Raw genomic sequence first — 21326 nt, forward strand, 5'->3', positions numbered from 1 at the left:
TAGCACTTGACAACCTCAGTATCAGTGCAACCACTCACAGAAGTAAAGGTCATTGATTTAAACTGCAAGTATTTGAGATACTATTTTTTACGATTGCCACTGTCCAACATACAATTAGGTTTTCACATAATGTGTTTCAAGAGCTGCCAGTAACTTTCATTCCATATAAGGTAGTTTTTATGCCAATAAATATGCTTTATATCTAATGACAAGATTGTTTGAGAATGGAAGGTCAATCTTTTAGAGACAATCCAAAAAATACAATAAAATCTGAGGAAGGAATGGAAACATGCGTACTCAGCTAGCACCCTAGCAGGAAAAACTTTCTAGGTGATTAAATAGAAAAATGAGCATTGTCCAAACAGAAAAAAACATAATGGGGCACGTGTGCACACCAGTCACCGAAGTGCCCGGAATGCAGAGCCATTCCAGCTTAGCTTTTAACAAGGCACTTCTGGACCTGGACACAGGCCAGATATAAAAGCCCTGGCCCCAGCACGGGCTAATTTACCCAGCTCTTATGATGGTGATCTAATATAACTTGGTTTATTTGCTTTGAAACAAACTAGGAACACTCATGCAGCCAGTAACCATTCCTCAACTGAAGGAACAGCCGTGAAGAGCTGAGCACAAGAAGATTGTTGAGCTCACTTTGCTAAATTTGCTGCCCAAGACCATTCCTGACTATATGGTCTTATAAAAAAACCCACACAAAAACCCAAAACACAGGAAAACCAACCCACAAACAAACAAAAAACAGCAGACAAGGCACCTTGTACAGCCATTCTTCTAGATGCAGTAATTCTGGTTCAAAGAGTGTTGACAGACTCACAACTGGTTCTCCTACCCTTCATTGAAATACAGCCATTGAGAAAATAAAGCACCATTGCACTTGGGCCTGAGATAATTATATTGACACAAGGGAAAAATTATGAGTTATTGTATCACTTCAGTTATACCAGCATGATTAAAGCAATAAAAATTATGTATATAGAGGACTTTTGGGATACCATGCAAGGTACAAAAAGCAATTATTTCTGAATACAACACAGGTACAAGACTTGATTGCATTAGCTCTGTGTGAACAGTTTCTAACTATGCTACACTCAACTTTTCTGGTGGATGCAAGTCACATAAAATCAGTGGAATGGCTCGAGTTCACCTCAAGATGTATTTGGTTATTTGTAGTTAAGCCAAAGCCCTTCTCACCTTTGGAAAAGAGAATTAGAAACTTCAGCTTCCTTCTAAAGTATACTGGAAAGCAAGAAAAAGAAATTTCAAAAAATGTTTTCATCCCTTAATAAAGAGCTATCCACCTACTGCAGTAATTTCCTGCTCAATTCAGATCACCAACAAATATGTATGCTCCTTTGTTTAGCTTGACTTTACCTTTGATTAGGTGAGTTTATGTTTAAAAAGCAGGAAAGAGTATCTGCAACAGATAATAACAAAATTAAGGCTTGTCTTTTAAACCAGGAAATTATGATGATTTTGAGACTTGAATAATGTATTTCTTTACCTTATACTCTTGAGTATTATCCGAGAGACATGAGTATGTGCTAGGAAAACAATCTTTAGGAAACAGGTCAAAAGCTAGAATTCAGTAAGCAAGCCGCTAGCATTTAATCTTGAGGGTTAAAGAAGCCTGCTTGCTTCCCTGGTCTTCCAGAGTTTATTGCTGCTAGCAGGAATTGTATGCTTAATCCCTAACTCCTTTCTTGGATACAACCCTAGCAAGAAGTGAAAGGTAGTTTTATCATGGGGGAGGACTATAACACCAATCCAAATAAATAAATATGACTTCAAGTGTTTTGAGTATGTAGCAATTGGTTCCAGGGGGTGCAAATTCATCTTTAGTCCTGCGGAGACCCACAAACCACTACTGTCACTAGCCATGATGAAGGCCACAGGTAGTTCACTCAAAACATAGGAGCTTTGAGTGAGTTTGAGAGCCTGCCATTTAAAAGCCAGACTCTCCCAGGTAATTTTGAGTTGAGTTTAAAAAAAATCAAATATCTGAAAGAGGCACCAGCCGTGATCTGACAGTGTACTGCAAGACACAACAGTGAGGAGACAAACCAAGTATCTATGGACAAAGAGAAATGTGTGGTATTTTTGAAACACAGATTATTAATGGCAGTAATACAGATGAAAAGAAATGGTTTTGAAGTCGCTTCCCAAAAGAAAAGAGGTCTTGACCTTAAAGAAGGAGTGGGAGAAGAGGTGGTTGGTCCTGCCATAAATGTATTTTGATGTGAAAGAGAATAAGGTATCTGTATCACTTCTGTTTTCCTGATAACTTCCAGAGCATGAGGACTTCAGTCATTATACAATCATTTTAGTGGAAGCATCTACTGTTGAAAGCAGCATTTCAGATCTGGTTTTATTGCAGATTTGGTTTCTAAACAACAAATTACAAACAGTTCAAGAGGGGCTGCATGCAGTTTAAAACCCACAGTCATATAAATTATCTATGTATAGTTGGCAGAAGAGATGGTGAGAGAAATTTCTGGAGCTTACTTTTACTGAAATATTTTTTTTAAAATAAAAAAAAGAAAGAAGAAAAGTTGAAAGTAATTTTGGACTGTGAAGATATTGACACTTTTGAAATAGAAAGGGCATACAGGTTTCTAGTCCCAGGTCCATTGGCTGAGGAATCTTGTTGGGCTGTAATAATCAAACTTTTAAGATTCAAAGAAAAGGAGATAATTCTGAAAAAGGCAGTACAGTGCTCTAAAGAAAGCAAGCAGAGGATATAGAAAGGTGAGAGTTCATTCATACTTTCTCTAGTTCTACCCAAAAAGAAAAGAGGAGAGAAGAAAGAAACTGCTGAATTTGAGTCTTTAATGCCAGGAAGGGGGGGGGGAGAAGTGAGACATGAAATTGTGCAACCTACTACCCCCATAATAACAGCAGGAACCATCACCATATCACAGAGGCAGTTGAACAGTTTATCAAGAAGATTTTTCCTTTGCTATGGATTTCAGTTTTGTAGCAGCACATAGGCTTTTCCATGTTTCTTGGCCCTATTCCACAGCTTTTATTGAAGATTAAGCTTTAAAAGAGAAGAGAAAGCAAACAGAAGACAAGTACAGGCTCAACATCTTGATGGAAGTTTATATTGTGGGTCTGCCTTGTTGCTTTAAACACAATTGTTTTAGCTCCAGGCATTACAGTTTCAAACTGTGATTAATTTAAAGGCTTACTGAATGCAATTTTATGGAGAAGTTAAGTGTGTTAATTTCTATGCTTATTTCCAATTCATCACATACCATTCTTGAAAGGAAGAACAGTCCAACACATTTTCATGTTTCTCATTATGAGGAACCATTTCCAGTAAAATGCACAAGTGTGGGGCATAAAAACTGGGATGTGGGATGCTGCCCTTGGTCAGGTCAAGCAGCAGAAGCGCTGGTTTGTGCATATTTACTTTAATACTATGTGGAAAGCTGGATTGATGAGAATCTAATTTTCAGAGTTGCTGAATTTTCCAAGCTCTCATTTATCATGCTGAGTTTGCTGGTGCTCAGACCCTCTTAAAAGGCAGACAGTAAGTTATGAACTCTTTTTGTTCTGGAGATATCTATTCAAATGTAAACCAGTGCACTGAGTCAGTTCCCAGGCTGCCCACACGCTCTCTTCACCTCTCGAGTATTCTCTAACATGCAAACAGAAAATAAAAAAAAACACACCTCGGTACGCTGTGGTACGCTTCTCACTTCAGAATCTCAAATGCCAAATAATAAATCCCCACGACACCAGATTATGAGAGGGGTTATATAAAGAGATGGGACCTTGCAGCAGGGTGAGGCAACCTGCACTGCCTGCCTGCCTCCGCCCCATCCTGCTGCATGCTTGCTGCTTCTCTGCTCTTCCTTCCTCCTCTCTCCACCAACAGCTCTCCTGGCCCTTCACACTCCACATTGATAGGGTTTGTATCTGGGGGAACACCCACGAAGGGACAAAAGCGATGCCTTTCCTAAGTGGTCCATCCCTCACCCTTCAGCCAACCTCCAGGCTCTCAAGTTTCTACCAGGGAATTTCACTGGGAGAAACCTGGTCCCTGGCTGCTGCAATGGCACCACAGAGTACTGAATTCCGGAAGTCTCACACTGTGTGGGAGGATTGGTATCAACTTTCCTCTGGTGGGGCTCATCCCCACACCTCCCACCTGTCAGGAGAGCTTGCAGAAGCATTTTCCATCCATCCTACCAAAACGAGTACCCCTTTGCACACCATGCCTGGGCAGAGGCGGGGAGACGGCGCTGGCACAGAGCTAAGGAGAACAAGGCAGGGAGAATGACTGCAACCCAGTGATCAGGACAGTCACCTGGAGGGGAAGCAGGTGGCCAGCAGTGGTTCGAGGTCATTCCCCGTGAACATTATATGTATTTTAACAGTTCAGTGTGTAGCATGAAGAGCAGGAAGCAGAAATAGAGACCCAAGTCCCCTGTGGATCCAACCCTCTGTTTTATTATGTGCATGTTCGGCAATGTTACACAGCAGACCTCTGGTCTGGTTTTGTGTCTTCAGGCTGCAGTTTAATGATGAATAATTAGGTTCTGGACAGCTCTTGGCAAAAGCTGCCACTGAATACTTTATGCTGTAATGGATGTTAATCTGAAAATTGTGTTTGCAGTTCTGTTTGATCATCTATAATGAAAGTGGTCAAATTGTAATTTCGTCTTATTAAGAAAAAAATAATAATACCACCAAACTTATCTCATATCAAGATCCAAATCCTACTCTCATTTTACACGAGTGAAAACAAGTAAGAATTCCACTACATCCAATTATCTTACTTGACTAAAAGGAATGAAAAAAAATACTCTTAAAAACAATTTGAAAATATTAGGAGTTCAACTGCAGCACCAAACTGGACAAGTTGAGAGAGGAATTTTACTTACATAGACAGCTAGAGCTCAAAATCAGTGATCTGTGACCACAACATAGTAAGCTACAACAAATTTAAATAGGTAAGTTGTATTAAGTGTTTGAACACACAGAATCTCCTGTGGTACCTAGGTTTGCATTTGACTGTGCTGGGAATACCATTGTCAAAAATTTGCTCAGAAGTGGCATTCTTAAAACCATGGTGCAAGAGACTGTCAAAACCTAAATGGTACCTGCACATCAAACATTGCTTTCACATCTTGTGACCAAGATGAGATACTTGTAGCATTTGCTATGAAATGCAGAAAAAAATTACATATAGCTGACTGCAACACTGATCAAAATATATAGACAAGCTATTTCACCTTCTTCTGATCCAAAGAATCACCTTGAAAAATATGTGAAATTCAGAAGAGTCTCTGAAAACTAGCATGGCTGAGAAAGGGAACAGAATCATAACCAGACATTGTGACACGGCCAACGTGACCCAGCAAGTCAGTGGCAGAAATGCAATTTACAATACACCCAGAAAATGTTTTGTTGTTTTTTGGGGGTTTTTTTTGCGTTTTTTTTTTTTTAAATCTCCATATACTAATAGCTGCAGAACTAATCTGTGATTGAAACTGTTAAAACAGAAACTTTTGACAATGCTGATGTGTCAGTAACAAAATAAGGCTAACAACCGCCCAAGAATGCTGTGCTACTCATGCAGCTACCATGCTGCAGTGAGTGTCATGACGGAAACCTACGTGACACTGGCCTGCAAGGCTGAAACAGAGTGGATCACATCCTAAAATCCTTATGGCAATTCCAATTAATTGGAGACAGGTTAGAGCCAATGGGAGTTCAGTCTGGGTAAGGACGGAGACAAAAATGTATAAAGATTTCAGCGTTTGGCTTTACCTTTGTAAAGAAATAATAAAAATATATTGCACATGTTGCATATCTGTCAACTAAATTCATTTTATCTACAACACTTTATTGGTCTCATGCAGCTCTAGAGAACAATTCAAATCTCAAATTACAAAACCACCTAGTTTAAGGTTGCATCAGTACTGAAGCCTTCAAACCCTGAAATACAGTCTCCAAGTTCCCATTCAAATTGTCATCAAAGCTATACTCCAACATTAAGTCCATGTCAGCCTTAGTGGAAGCAGATGAGAACTCCAGCCGCATCTGGTTTGACTTCCCTGTAATAACTACATCCAATTGAGCCATATCAAAGAAAATGTAAGTATTTCCTTGAAAACGAACTATTTTTTTTTTCCCCAGGAAAATAATTGCCAAAAAATCCTAATTTAATATTTAATAAGTCTTACTTTAAAATACAAGAATCAAATATATACTGGACTAGAGCAGGCCAAAAATATCAGAAAGCTACAACATTCTCTCTGAGCAGCTTTATTTCTGCATAGAAATAAAAATATTTTTAAAACTCAGCTTTCTGTGACAGATCAATTTAAACTCAAATCCGAGCTCTTCAAAGACTCCCTTAATCTACAGACTCCCACACATGCCCCATACCCAAGAATGGCCCATGCACGTCCTTCACAACTCTTGTCCTTGCTCACTCTGCAACTCAGGTGCTTCTGCTCTACCTTTACGTCTTGGAAAATTAAATCTTCAACAAAATGCAAGGGGGGTGGGTTTTGCTGTCACTTGTCATGAAACCAGCAACATTGACATGCAGCACAGGAAAGTACCTCCAGGCACTCAGGATAACATATCCTCTTGCTCTGTATTTTAAATTAACCATATTTTCTGCTAGCTTGATCCATTTTTTAGGTTATTACCAGATACTTAAAGCATTTCTCAATTAATTATCTAACATGATGGCCATTGTAATGGTAGTAACTTTATCATTCATTGATGTCTACATTCTTGCTTCTCTCATAAAAAAAATGGGGATTCTTTACTGTTCTAACTTTAAAAATTGAGAGCTGTGGCATTCAAAAATTAAATCTCAGGTAGATTCTCAATTTTTAGAGGACCACCTTAACCAAAAAGTTAATAGTTTTCTGTGAGCAGCTGGCTGGCAGGTCAATTGCTTCATGTCTGTAAGACATGTCTCTAAGACTACATGCCTCTAAATAATTCCTCATTAAACATTCACATGTCAAAAATAAATGAAGTTATTATTTTAGAGGTGAATTTCTCTTTTTCATCTATTGACAAGCTCTAAAACAGCCAGGCATGGCTGGAAAGCAGAGACCTGCACCACTAGATTGTAGTTTACTGATACAGGTATTATTTATGCTCTCTCTGTTTTACTTCTTTCAATCCTTTCTCTGAGCTATAGCTGTAAGTCAGGCACCCAGCTGGGTGGGTAGAAGCAAATTAAAATTCCACAGCACTCAGAGAGAACTGATACATGTGTAAATCTGAAGCATACCTAGCAATATAAATTTGTCTCCATTTTTTCCTATGACAAAACATTGAAGTGTTTAAGAACACCCTGAAGGACAGAAAGAAAGGCTGCCAAACACCATCTTCCTTTACAAATATGTTTAAGGAAACTAGCCTCTATGACATAAGCCCAGATTAAGGAGACTCCTTAGTGTATGAGAATGCTTCCTCCATCACAGATGAGGGCTAGTAAGTTCAGCAGAGGGTTTGGAATCGATGTCAGTAACAAGGTAACAGCTAAGATAACAAGTTTTGTTTCTTTGATAAACATCTTTACAATCCATTCTGCTGTATTATCTGACAAATCTCTTGAGTGAAGTGGAAGGAGAAATGCCATCTTTTTAAAGTGAAAATTATATGTTTAATTTTTTAAAATAAATATTTCCAATGAAAGCATTAATGAGTCTGTTGTATTTGGGGGTTTGAAAGGGAGGATGAGGGATGGTCTGGGTTTTTTTTATTGGTTTGTTTGGTTTTTTAAACAGATCAAAAAAGGATAAATGCCCTGGTTTTAAATGACCATTTCCAGTTTCAAAAAAATAACTTCTTAAAACAAAAAAATACAATTAGCAAAAATAAACAATCAGGAGAAAAAAATTTCCATGCTTAGATTATTTTTTAAATATAAAAAAAGCTAGAAACTTCAAAACTAATGGAAATTTTCTGCCAAAAAGCCCTTTTTATTTAAAATATCAATTCAGGAATAAAAAATTATCTAAGTTTTCCCTTACTATTTAGAAATTGGAAACACTCATCTTTCCCACACTGGGGAGAAACAGCTTAAATTTAAAGCAGTGAGTACTGCATGAGTCTCTGTGTGAGGAAATCATTGAAAGAAGGTCTGAGAGGAGAATATCATGTTGCATCTCAATTCTGAAAGTAATAGTTTTAATTTGGGGTTCTTTTTGCTACTTTTACCAAAGTGCTATAATCCATCCCATTCTTGTCAGGAATTTACCCACTAAGCGTTCCTCCATTTTCCACTGGTTCAATTTTCAAAGAAACTTTTAGGATTGCAGATGGAAAGCCAGAAAAAAATTTGCTGATCCATTTTTCAGAAAAAATTGTTTAATCCCAGCTGCCATGAGAAATGTTTCTGCTTCACCACCACAAACCCAGGATGACAGCAGTGGCATAGGGTTACTGGTAAAATTTGTTTTAAAAATAAAGAGACAAGGACCAGACACAATTCATAGCATTTACATCAAGCTCAGGCAGGAGAGATTCCAACAAAGAATAATCAGGAGGGTGAAATGCCAACACAAATACATACCAAGGAAAAGGCAATATTGCTAATTTAGGCCCAGAGACTGAAACTTTGTAAGACATTCTGGGTCAATGCCACAAGCATTACAGGCCTGCACAGCCTGGATGAGTACCTGGGGCAAATCTGGTAACCTAGGTGGTTTACAAACAGTAAACTCCTGATATGTTATTTATAAACAAAATGCACAAGAAAATTACAAAAGTGTGTTCACGATGCTTTTCATAGGTTTTCAATGAGGTTGAAAGTATCAGACCTTTCCTCCTTCTGTGTGCCAGTTCAAGCAAAGCCTAACTTTAGCATGTGCTCACATCCTTACCAACACTCCCGTGACCAAACACGAACTGCTTTTCTGACTCAAAGTCCCCTTAGCTGCCCCAGGGGTTGCAGCCACATACGAGATCTCCTCAGAGGAATGTACTGACAGAAGTGACTCCCCTGGCATGCTCCTGCCTCTTCTAACCAGCCTCACACACCCACAAAACATCACACCTGCGCTCACTACACCACTGGACATGCTTCAGCCTAGGGTGTAACTTACACCACCGCAGGCCCAAGTCCCACATCGTAAACTGCAAAGGTCAGTTTCTGCTCTGAGTAGTATCAGTTCAACCTTACTAATTTCAGAGTATATTGCACTGGGTTAAATCAGAGATTAATGCATCCCTAAGTCTTCTGGTTTCCTTTATAGCATCAGTGTACTGTCCTTTTCAATTCTCTCCTGAGCAGTTGATTCAGAGAATTCAGGACTGTTGAAAGGTTCTGCAAAAAAAAAAAAAAATTACCAAAATGGTTTATAAATCCTAGAAGGGAGCATAACTGCACAACATTTGTAGAACAAGGAGCACGCTTTACGGTGGTTATTTTATCCTCTGATTTATACCAATCTCCTCCATCTATCACACAGCTACAGCCTTCAGTTCTGCCTTGCAGGAATTCACTTGTCGCCTCACACTACACACTCCCTGACAAAGCAACACTTAGGTTCGTGCCAGCCTTCTGCATCTGTTTTCTGTGTGATGATGTCAGCAAACAGTGTTAAATTCTGTGGATGCATTTGTTCTGTGGCCCTTGGCGATATGATAGAGATTAATACTATTTCCATGAGTAACTGCAACCATCCCACAACAGTCTGTGCACTAATTCAGAGGTCTGAGGTATAACTTCACAGGAAAATTTGAGTCTATCCTCAACCTTTACCCAACTGCTACAATGCAACAGCTAAAAGGAGCATGAGTTATCCACATCCAAGGCCTGAGAGACCTCCTTAGACAGGCTCAAATTCTGAATGTGATTGTCCCTGAGCTTCAAGGACATTCATAGTTCAAATACAGGCCAGTCTTTTTGAAATTACCCACCTTGATATTAATAGCTAGGAGTTGAGTTCTACTTAAGATCCTCTGACATTACTACACTTAACAGTGATAGATATTTTAATTTAAGCTCATCCTAAATTTAGTTTGCTTGTTTTTAAATACCAATATGAAATCTTGATACTGCCACAAGTCCTCGTGTCGCTCTGCCCTCTTTGGCCAGAGTCAAAACTGAGTCTTCAGGTACATTTCCTGGCACCACTTCAAGCAGAGGACTGAGCCAAGCCTCTGTCTTACAGCACAGGCAGGTGGGAAGGGACATTTGTATCTTCCCTCTAATAACAAAAAACCCAAAAAGATTTTCCCTAGAATACAGTTACAGCACGATAGTCACTTTTATACTATTAATCTAATTTAATTCTCAGGCTAAGTAAATACGTATTTAAGCTGCAATTAATAGTTTTGATTCTGCAGTTCATATACTTTCATAAACAATACTTTTCACTTCCCATGACAGCACTTCAGCACTTCCACCATTTGCTACACGCTCTCCACGTGTTAAGTGCAACAGTTACTTTTCGCCAGTAGTCAATGAAGACCATCAGAGACTCATGGAGTCCATCAGGTGGAAAGAGCCCTCAGGAATTCTCTTATCCCCACTTCTGATGTTCTCTAACCCCTGCCCAAAAGGATTTTCGAGTTTAAGAACATTTTAACGGCATAGAGAACAGCAGCTCTGAAAGAAGCTGGGAAGTTTCCCCTGCAAAAGGGGAGTAAGATGACATAGTACTTCAGATTGCAGTTTTAACAGCAGTGACTCCACAGTCACATCAGGAAATGTCTGTGCAGAAAGGAGAAGCTTATTGCAGTTTGTACAAGTTTCTCCACAGCCACAGCAAGCTTGATCCAGCTGCTCCAGGCTAACCTGTAGCCACCCCAAGGTGCAGCTTGTTCATCCCCTGAAAAAAATCTGATCAATCAAGTTTTCATCACAGATCAACTCAGGAAGGGAAATCTTAAAGGACTTGCTTCTTAGATGCTGATGAAAATAAAATCTGATAGTAGCCTTCTCCTTAACCAAAACCAACAAAAAACACCCTAATTGTTTCCTCTGCAGGAAGTCCCTTTGGGAATAAAAGAAGTCATACAGGATTTGGATCACTTCCTGGATTTGTGTGCATCTATCAAACGATGCACAGCAGCAAAGCCAACAGCACCCTATCCATGCTTTAAAGCACAATCCAAGAGAAAGGAAGGAGAGATTCGGAACTAAGGGATTTGGATTGCCTCCTCCACTATTCACAAGGTGAGAGATTATTTGATATACAGGCCAGCAAATGGTTCCCCTTCCCTTTGTCTAGAAAGGCCCATCCTGCTAACGTGAACAAAGGAGGAGACAGAAGTTGCAATACATATTGAAAGTAACAGAGAAAGAGACAGACACAGCAGGTAGAGAGTTGATAATGCAGACAGAAGAAGAAGAAAAAAAAAAAAGGAAAAAGGCAAAAAAAGAACTTCTTAAGATTCTTTCTAAGAATCAGCACTGTACTGGTGCTTTTATTAGAACGTCTCACACTTTTTTTCTTGCTCTCTCTTCCTGACACAGTAAGTTATGTTCAAGCAGACTGTGACACTTTGTCAGGGCACTACATCATTCTTCTCCCAGACAGATCGCTCCTGACCTCAGTGCACAGCACACTGCTCCAGTGGCAAGTGTGACAGCACCTGCAAGGGCTGAGGCGATGCAATGGTGCTGCAAATGGTAGTTAAAAAACATCACCTGCAACAGGATTCAGATACTTCTCTTTTAAAAATCATGGGGAAGGGCACAAAGCAAGGCTGATGAAATGAGACAGGGCAAAGTAAACTGTCAAACCTTTTCATGAGAAAGCTCTTCTTCCTACTCAAGACAGCATATCAGAGGCAGAGGAGGTACCTCTTTTTTTTTTTTTTTTTTTGAGCTTTAAATGCTGTACTTCCTTGGAGTGTGTCAAAATTCAGCCATGCAAGTCAACACTCCACAGCAATTTAGCTATTTCTTTTTTTTATAGCATAGCTTTTCTAAGTAATTATTGCCACTTTATGGGACCTAAATTGTTACAGCAGCAACTTGAAACCCTACAGTGTCATCATCCATAGGCAGAGCCAAAAATCTGTTGTGTCCTGAGGTACTTGCAGTCAGGAGACAGGCAAAAGGCAGAAGACAAGTATAATCTACATTTTAGAGGAGGTATAAGAAGGCATACTGCAGATTTGATCCAGGACCATTCTATAGGGCAACCTATTCCAGAGCCTTACTACCCTCATGGTAAAGAATTCCTTCCTAATGTCTAACATAAACCTCCCCTTTTTCAGTTTAAAACCATTACCTCTTGTCCTATCACTGCACTCTCTGATGAAAAGTCCCTCCCCAGCTTTCCTGTAGCCACTTCAAGTACTGGAAGGTCACTGTGAGGTCTCCCTGGAGCCTTCTCTTCTCCAGGCTGAACAGCCCCAACTCCCTCAGCCTGTCTTCATATCAGAGGTGCTCCAGGCCTTTGATCATCTTGGTGGCCCTTCTCTGGACCCTCTCCAACAGGTCCATGTCTTTCTGTGTTGAGGGCTCCAGAGCTGTACACAGTATTCCAGGTGGGGTCTCACCAGAGCAGAGCAGAGGGGCAGAATCACTTCCCTGGCCCTGCTGGCCACACTTCTTTTGATGCAGCCCAGGATGTGTTTGGCTCTCTGGGCTCCAGCACACACTGGCAGCTCATGTTGAACTTCTCATCAACTACCACCCCCAAGTCCTTCTCCTCAGGACTGCTCTCCAGCCATTCTCCCCCCAGCCTGTATTTGTGCCTCAGGTTGTGCTGATCCAGGTGCAGGACCCTGCACTTGGCCTTGTTGAACTTCATGAGGTTGCCATTGGCCCCCCTCTCCAGCCTGCCAAGGTCCCTCTGGATGGCATCCCTTCCCTCTAGGGGGTGAACTAATCCACACAGCTTGGTATTGTCAGCAAACTTGCTGAGTGTGGCATTCAGAATGTACAGTGCTTGTCTCGAACAATCCAAGAGATAAGTGATGGACTTTGGCACTCAGGATATCTGTTGTCTGTCTGGTGGCATCTGAGAGTTGAACAACATTTGTTGATGGACTAAAGAGATGTCTCAGCAACCCACTCAACTGTTTTGCTTCCCCTCCTGCAATGTGTACCTGAGAACTGGGGAGTTTAATGTGGGACATGCTGAGCTTGGAGAAAAAAAGGAGATCTACATCTGGTGCTGGGACAGTGATAACCAGGCCTTGATATGATATCTCATGAAAACCACCAACTTAGCAGGACAAGACAAAGAGTGCTGGTCTCAAGACTGAAACTCCACTGCAATAAACTAATCCTGTGGTGCCAGTTGTCTCAACCTCCTCTTTGAAATGGCTGGTCTTAACATTTAGCCAAACAAAGACTATCTGCAGGACATAGCCCTGGAGCCGTACCTACCCCCCTGCTATCTCGGAGGAGCACAGAGAAGATAGCAGGATTTTCTCCCTTATTCAGGGAGAAAAGTGGGGGTGCAGTGGGCAAGAACTGTATAAAAATCTGTGACACTATGGGTGCATTGGAAGCACTTCCCCACCAGGAACCACTTCCCCACCGACAACATCGCTGGACCGTGGTGGTAACTATGCTCTTGCTTGCTGTCCTCTGTGTTTCTGCTTTCTCCTTTCTTTTCTGTCTCTGTTTTCCTCCCTGTCCTATCCGCTCTAGGGACTTTGCTGTGTTACTCTAATAAAAATTTGTTGTGTGTGTGACATCTGACCTCGTTTGCGTCTTAATTTCACCATTCGGGATCACCTTTAATAAAAAAGTGCCACGTATCCGAATACCGGATCGTGACACTGAGGATCCACTCAATCCCTCTGTCCACGTCTCCATAATCATCATCTTTTCACTTTCATCAGCTAGTATGATTCTGAAGAAGCCAAAATAAAAAAGAAGCCAAAATGGAAAAAGCACGACTACAGTCACAAGGTAAGACTTATACTTCAGTTTCTTAAAGGCTTCTTAAATCACGTTAACAAAAAGTTATTTAGCCCATCTTTATTTTAGTTTACTCCTTTGCAAACAGAGCTTGCATGAGGCACAGTATGCATCTAATACTTCCATTCTTTAGACAGAAAGTAGCACAACGGTAAATAGTATTACTTACTCTCCTCATGATAGGGGAACAGGCAGTTAAGAATACTAATGATACTAACACTCTGAAAAGATTAGCATGACTACAAACTGACAAAGTCAAAATGACATGGTACAGCCCTCCACTGGAAAGATACTTTAACCTGGTCTAGCACACTGCACATTCAGGATCCTCCAGAAATATTGCAGGAGCCCAAGACTTTGCACAACTTTGCATATAGTTTAACATTTCCAGTCCAGGATGAGGGTGTTAAACTGATGAGTTATTTCAGAAATCTGAATCTCCATTGATGTGAACATCAAGCTGAAAGATTATATTGTCATGCACTCACAAGGACATCTTGGCAAATGGAAATATTGCAAAATGTCATGTTTATGGAAAAGAGAACATGTACACTTTGGTACTTCAGACAAATTTGCATTTCAGTGATTCTGAAGTCTAAGGGGTACTGCAATCTCTGAAGAGAGTGGAAAAGACATTAAAGAAAAGCAGTGAAATGAACTTTATCATCTCACTTGCTTGATGTCTGCCTCAACCAGGTAAGGTCTCAATCTTACCCAACAAAGGAAGATTGACATTCACCCTCCCTCTGGAAGGAGGAAGACTTCTCATAAGGAACAAAGACAGCAGATCCCAAAATCTATCATGGTCTCATCAATTTAGCTGTTGCTCACCCTTGATATGTGGAAGAGTCATATGCTCCCAGTGAGAGAGTATGCAAAATTCTATCAAAAAAAAAAAAATCTACAAAGGAGGAACACAATGCCATATGGTACTGAACTGTTTACCACTGTTACTTTAATGCACAATTAACCTTGTTCACTGGAGAAAGGACTTGTTTTCAGGAATGCATACACATTCGAAATAGATACAAACAGACCAAAAAACACCCATCTACATTAGAATTCAGAATATTTTAGTAATTTTAAAAAGATAACCCCCTAATACCACCAGTATAGAAAGACTGCCTCTGAAACAAGCACCACAAGCCCGCAACACTAGCTGTTAAAGAAGTTAAAATTGCATTTAAAAGAAATTCTTGTGTTTTAAAGATGACAGAGACCCAAGCAGCAATGTTCCTAATTAAAGCCCTCTGCAAAGCCCACAGCTATTACCCACAGGTCCCCCACAGAGGCAACTGGAAGCCTTTTGCCAGGAAAGCAGTCAGCACCTTGAACACTGCTGACCTGCCTCCCAGAGAAAATGTATAGGAAAGATACTGATGACAGTGGCAGGCAGGTAGGGAGAGTCATCAGCTGAGGAGCTACATACAAAATGGGCACCAACAGAGTGCTCAGCCCAGACCAGGTGAAAGAGCTAACGGATTCACACTAAGATCTCCACCCAGAAATCCCCAAGCAATCTATTATTGCAGGCTGTACACTGGGATATGCTGCCATGTAACTCAGTGAGCAACTCTCATGCTGGGCATGAGCGGTGGCTACGGCAGTCCAGGGTCAGCTAGCCAACAAGTCACACAGAAATATCAGGTAACCTCAGCAACTGCCCTCTGCCCCAGCTGTGGGGGTAATTTTGCCTACAAAATGGGAATTCTCTCTCCACACATTCACCTAGCCAGGTATTTTCACAAAACGAACGTTTAGATCAAAAGAGAAGTTTCACTCTGAATGCAGTTTTATACAGGGAAAGGTGCTTTCAGTTTGAGGTGACTGAGGCTGCTTTGCTCTTCCACAGAGCAGCAGCAGCTCAGTAGCTCTGCAGGACACCTTGTGCTGCCCCAGTGATGTACCTCATATATTGTTTAAATAGTCATGAGCTGAGGAAATGGAAAAGTCCTCACAGCTTGTTCACTGAAATGCTCAGCAGCACACTTTCAGGGTACGCTGTCAGTAGTGTTTTGACATATTTAAGTGTGAAGTAGTTTCTGCTACGGAGTTTATGGACATTGACAATTCTACCACTGGTAAATAACTGAAACAGATTATTAATGCAGTGGCAAATCAGTGTAGCTGTACAGACCTGTCTGCTGGAGACTTGTTCTCTTGTTTGAGTTGTTCATAAGAAGAGAAGGCAAAGGCATCAGTACACAGCTTCCCAGACTGAAGTGGTGCTCCAGTGCATCCACAGTTAAGATACCATGTCAATTGCAGATGTTTCCTGGAAGCCTTTCACAGGGCATCTGTGCCTCTTGCTTATTACCTGTGAATACTCCTTCTGTATCTAAAGGGACAGGTAGACATATATCTATTTCATATGAACGTGACTGAAGTAAAGTTTCACAAGGTTTATTGTGCTTGCATTGAAGAACCGCATTGGAAAAATCTTAAAGAAGCCATAAAAAACTTCCTACTGGAAAGAAGACACGGGATAAAGCTTTAAGTAAAATCAACTTTGTAATAAAGTTTAGGTCCTTTGGCCTAAATGGCAGAATTTTAACAGCTGTAGTAACTTTGGAGACTCTTACCTTAAGTGATTTCCAGAAACTATTTCAGTCAATCACATTAAAAAATAATAATAAAAAATAAATCAGGAAACTCACCATGTTGTGCATAATTTCTCTTTACTTTCCCAAAAGCTACATCAAGTCAAAGCATAAAAAGAATTTACTATGGATATTTTTAGTACTTGTTTCCTAACCAATCATTTATGTATTCTGTTTGCATGCGAAATCACAGGTAAGAGGTTTATGAGCAGATGCTGTGCTCCACTGAGATCATCTGTTAACTGGTATGAGACAGAAAGAAGTTCCAGTTGAGAAGGTTTGCCTCTAGCAGAACTATCCTTTTTCCTATCTCCTTTACCACTTCCCCTAGGCAGAACAAGACAGAAGTGTTGAAGTGTTTGCAACAAAACATGCAACTGCAAACATGCAACCGCTTGCAATTAAGTTTTAGAATAAATGTGAAAAACTGTGCCAAACAAGGAAGAATGAGCCTTGCTAGCTTATACTGTGTAAGCAGAAAATCTTTGTGGCATGGCTCATTGTGCTCCAGATAGCAGTTCTGCTCACAGGTCTGAATGAGCCCTAAGCTCACACAAATGTATGATACCCAGCTGCAGATGGTAATCGTGTCCAGCAGCACAAATAGATCCAGGAGACAAAGCAGTTCATAGCCCATATCAGATTCCTGAAGTTGAAGAGTATAAATACTACTCCTTCCACAAATGGTCAGGACAGAATCTGAGAAACATCTACTAGGCAACCTGAGCTTCAATGTCAGCATGTTGCAGTGCATAACTGAATAAGGTCTTGGAAATGAAAAGCAAGGATCTACCAGCACTTCTGCCAGTGAGGGGGTTGGTTCCTGTCCTGGAAAAGGCTAAGGGTATGGTCATATCTCAGCAATGGTTCTGGACATCACTGTCTTCTCTGAAAAGGAAAACCATGAAGAGCAGAAACTGGTGGATTAATCTGCCTGTATAACAAGGAGGATGAAGTCTTTCAGGCTGTAGGTAAGGCCTGTCTGGATAGACATGGTCTCTCACAGCACTGCTGAAACACTGACATCACACTGCAAACAGTGGGAAAGCATCAGACTGGCAGAACAAACCCAGACTTTTCTGCTCGGGGACTGTTAACATCCATTCAAACAGAGCAGACGAGCCCAAGACATGCTAAGGTTTTCCACCAGAAATCATATAAATAGCATCTCCTCACAGTGAAAGGTTTGGGCTAAATGTAGTCAGAATCTGAACTCATGACTCCAAGAAGTCAAGACTCTAAGAGGCTCTTACTCTGGTATGTTAAGCTATCCTTGAAATAAAATAGTCAGTGTCTAGAAGATAGAGACATGGTGACAAAATAAATCTCAGAAGAACCTGTGAGTACAGCCTGATCTCCTTTAACATACCAAAAGCTGAAACACCTACCAAACAACCCAAACCCCTAAGTCTGCAAATTGAGAAAAGGGGATCCTTAAAGAGCAGAGTTTGGGGGAATATAACACCCTGTCATGGGAGCTGGACTAGCAACACAGGAGGGAACGTCCTCCACTTCAGCAATTTCAGTTCCTAAGGAAGTGTGAAGGGACAGAGATACAAAACTTTAAAAGAAGCACCACTTTGGCAGATGAGAAACACTAAATGAATACAGTAGAGCCCACCAGTACACTGGTATCTAGTTACAGAGAGAGAATTAGAGGGGTTTTGATAGTCTTTAAGTCACTGCTCCCATCTCTAAAGCGTAGAGTGTGTATTAAAATATATTTCATATATTTTATTTGGCAAGTTTAATGGAAACAGAGGCTTTCAATGAAGAGAACGACTGAGCCAAAACTCACAAATACCCAGCTCTACTGTCTACACATACTCTTTTCTTTCTCCTTGCCCTACTATCACCCCCTCATAAAAATAAAATAAAATAAAAGCGTGCATTGAAGTGCTATTTTTTTCCACTTGGCTCATGTGGAAGGTGAGTTGATCTGTGCTCTGAAGTTCTATATTGGTTCCTCTTATTTTTTCAGAGACCAAAAAGGGAAGGAATAGAAAACAGCCTCTTTAAATGAAATATGCCCTTGTCAAAACAATTTAACAAATGGAAAAGGCATGCCCATTATGCTAGTTTTCCAGAAGTTCATCAACCTCACTGTTAAATGTTAGCATGTAAGAAAAATTACTCTATTTGTTCTTTATGGTTTGTTCCCAAGATCAAAGTGCTCTGGGCTGGAGGGTGTTTGACATCCAAGAAACACTCGTTGCTGCAATATTGTCTGTAGTGTCGTTTGTTAGTTTTGTTTCTTTATAAGGCTTTAAAGAACAGCAGTCAACACTTGCAGCACATTGGCATCCCATCAAATGCCAAACTCGTCCTTTTACAGCACGTGGGAGGAGAATATTTTTACAACTCTTATTATGGTTTTCTCCTTTCATTGGGTCCTCTGATAGAAGTAACTGGAAATTGTCTTGCATCCCAGTCTCCTTTCACTTGCAAGAGATTTGTCCAACAGTGAAGTCAACACTATTAATCCTTTATTTCAAAGATGAGTTAGAGCCTTATATAGATAAATCCAGCAGTTTGGTTTAGACAAATCTATAAATCATTAGAGGTTTTGTTTTGTTTTTTTTTTTAAATAGAGTTTGTTGTCCAAAGTAGATTTTTTCAGTAGTTTTTATTTAGCTCCTATCAGATGGTGCATGATATTCAAAGGGCTGAAAATGTATTTCAGTAACATAAAAATGCTTTCTTTAACCAAACCATTTCAGCTGACTGAATAAGCTTATACAGACCATTTCAGTAGAAACATTTCAACACCTTCAGCTCAGTTTTAGAAGAGCAGAGTTTCAGTTAGCTGAGCTAATATGATTTTAAAAGCATCTGCAACAAACCCCACATCAAGATAAGGATGGAAACTTTGTTTACTTCTGAAAGGTAACCACAGTTACAAGCACATCCTGCTGTCTGCAAATGGCCTGCTTATTTGAAATAATTACTCAAGTGCAAATGGCCTCTCAACAAAATTAAAAATTAATAAGGCAAAAAAAAAAAAGATAATTCTGCAGGTCCTAAAAAACATGGGTCAAGAATGATCACCTTGCTAAGGGAATCTAATTCCTGGCTCTCAGGAGCTGTTTTTACAGATAATCCCTTTTATTAATTTACCAAGCTTCATCTTCACTTCTGTTATATTTTGTGCCCCAACGGCTCCTGTGGAGTGTCTGTTCAGAGCCTGGCCACTTCAATAGTTCGGCATTTGTTTCTTAACCCCAGTTGAAATGTACTCCTAGCCAGTTTATAACCCTCTGTTCCTCTGCCAACACAGCCCTTCAGCATAAAAACTTATTTTCTGCCATGATATATTTAAAGACAAAAAAATAGTATACCCTCTCAGGTTTTGCCTTGCTGCTTTAAACAAGCCAGACTTTTCTAGCCTCTGTAAAACAAACTCTCCATTCCCCTGATCATCCCTATAGCCTTGTCTATGCAACCTTCAGTTTCAGGTCATCATTCTTCAATGCTGTTAGTCAAAACAAGGCCTCGTTAATGACCACTGTATGCAGCCAGTAATACTTCCCTGTCTGGAATTATCCCTCCTGAGACAGCCTACAATTGCATTTACCTCTTACATATCTTTGTAGTTTACTGTCAGTTTGTGACTGAGTAACTCCCATGTGTTTGTCAGTCATTTCCATTTGATGACCTCCCAGCTTAGAGCAGCAGGTTTCAGTAAGAGCCCTCAAAACCTCGAAGTTATCTTTTGCACTCACGAATTCTATCCCATTTGTAGTCCTCAACATCAGCCAGCTCTTTCTGTGCACTATCCCTAACTCTCTTTATACTGCTGATGAGTCTCAGCTTTTTGTCCTTGATTAAAGAATTAGGCAGAAGCAGTTCCACAGGGTGAGCTTCCCAGAACATAATTAACAAATAATTTTAAAAATTAATACTTATTCTGAGCACCAGCTGCAACCTGTCCTTGGTGCATTTCAAATTCGTAATAAAGCCAGGCAAGTAAACTCAAGCAGGGAGAAGACACAGAGCTACAACCAGCACAATTACATCACTGCTTTAATGGGAAACCAAAAGCAATTTTCCCCTAAGGCAGAACAGTAGAGGTGGACATCACAAAACAGGTTTCAGTGGGAGAAAGGTCAGAATTGCTTAAATGTTCAAGAAGGATGTGCCATAAGAGGTAGCATGAAAGATGGTATGGCCAAGCTTGTGCAAGAAGATAACAAAAGATAGAAAAAAAAGAAAACCAAATAAAATGGAGAAAATAGGCAAAGCAAAGCAGAGGGGGAGCAAAGATACATGGATTTTAAATGAGAAGGGAGAGTTTGGATTAAACACTGATAAAATACAGGAAGCTGAAGGAAAGGTATGACAATCTAAATTACAGACAATGATTATTTATAGCAAAAACACATTTGTTATGAAACATGTTGGGAGGAGAAGACAACTGAATCCAGGAAGATCCAAGGAGGTAGTATCTCCCCACCAGGAAGAGAGCAGATTCATGTTGTTAAAGCAACATATAGAAGGTTAAGTAGTATCTTCAATTTTAAGGTCCAAGAAAAAAAAGATAGAAATTAAATATTTTAAGAAAGAAATGGAACAAAATCTGGATTTGCAAGAAGAAAAACTCTTGACTTTAGAAACTTTTGGGAATAAAAATTTTCAGGGGGAGAGGGAGAGGAAATCAATGACATGTTAAAGCAAATACTGATGTAATTTCTTCTCACCTCCAGCAAAAGCACATTTTTTTTCTTCACTGCCTTCTCCTGACCTCTTCCTTTTGTAACAAAGAAATTCTTCATTCAGCAGAACCTATTCCCACCACACAATGCCTTACAAAATGGGTTTCAAACATACTACAGTGT

Source organism: Apus apus, chromosome 2 (assembly GCF_020740795.1).
Source record: "Apus apus isolate bApuApu2 chromosome 2, bApuApu2.pri.cur, whole genome shotgun sequence".
Lineage (NCBI taxonomy): Eukaryota > Metazoa > Chordata > Aves > Apodiformes > Apodidae > Apus > Apus apus.